Below are 1,260 nucleotides of genomic sequence, written 5' to 3'. Positions count from 1 at the left end.
TATCCTGCGGCCAGGGGATGCACACAGCAAGCACAGGCATGAAGGCCGGGCTGTTCGGGCAGCACAGCCCAGCACAGGCCTCCTCCCATTGTTATGTGGGTCACTGACCCCCATGTACACTGCCCCACTGGCCAGCACCACTGCAGGAGCCCAAAAGAAGAGGTGGCCAGGAGACCCGACTGCCAGGACAGCAAATCTAAAATGCGATCCCAAAAGAAGGTGTATTTGGACAGGCAGTCTGCAGAGAAACCTGGACCTCGAGAGCAAAACAGATGTCTTCTGATTCTCTGTTCTGTGTTCAAAGTTGGAGCAGAATTGGCTTACTGACTGTCAATACTGGAATTGTGTCAGAAAGAATTGATTTCTGCTCTTAACTCACAACATGAACACTGAGGGCTTATATCACAAGGGTAGTAAGAACTCTCGTAATTTTTTTAAATCTCTGTAATTAAAGCATCACACCTGTGATGCTTCTACAGGAATACATTTTGTGTTGGCTTCCAAGTGTCCATCTTGCTCTTGGTGAACTCACCTGTAAGGGCTTTCATTGCCCGAACTGTACCGGGTCAAGATTTATCTGATAGAAAATGCTTAGATGCTAAAATGGTGGGGTTAATATATGATCACACAGAAAATGTCACTGCCAGCAGTGCAGTTTTGACATTCATTTACATTGTAGCTTCTAAACGGACACTTCTTTGTGTGTCTTCTATGCTTCATTAAGCGGTTTGTGTTCTTTGGTACTTTGGTGTGCTAGAAGTGCTGAATAAAATCGGCATAAACAGAATTCTTTTGAGTAGTATGCCCTGAATGGGTGGAATGTAAAGTTATTCTCTTTGAGAATTCTTTTGCATCTACATTAAAAATTGTATTGTTACTTTTAAATGTCCATTACGACTTTTAATTTGATTTTATGAAAGGCCCACTGTTGTATGAAATCCCCCATGCAATACTTTTGCGTGTACTCAAATCATTGTATTCTTTTGAAGCTGTTGTGAAGGTCAAACCAAAATATTGTCTTTGTGAAACGTGTTGGTATGTCTGGAAGGTTGGCGCTGACAACAGGGATCTGCCGCGGTCGGCCAAGTAGTTTCTGAAGTTAAATTCCGCGGTATCCGGTGTGGTGGAGGGAACCCGTTGTTCCGAGCCACCGGAGCCGTGGGCTGCCGAGGGACGGAGCATTTCTTGCTCCGGCGGATCCCCCGCCGTGCTGCGCAGCCCCGCAAGCCCCACGCCCCGCAGCCTCTGCCCGCGCCGCTC

This window comes from Athene cunicularia, assembly GCF_003259725.1.
Source record: "Athene cunicularia isolate RWA chromosome 5 unlocalized genomic scaffold, athCun1 chr5_part2, whole genome shotgun sequence".
Classification (NCBI taxonomy): domain Eukaryota; kingdom Metazoa; phylum Chordata; class Aves; order Strigiformes; family Strigidae; genus Athene; species Athene cunicularia.
This window is presented reverse-complemented; position numbering follows the sequence as displayed.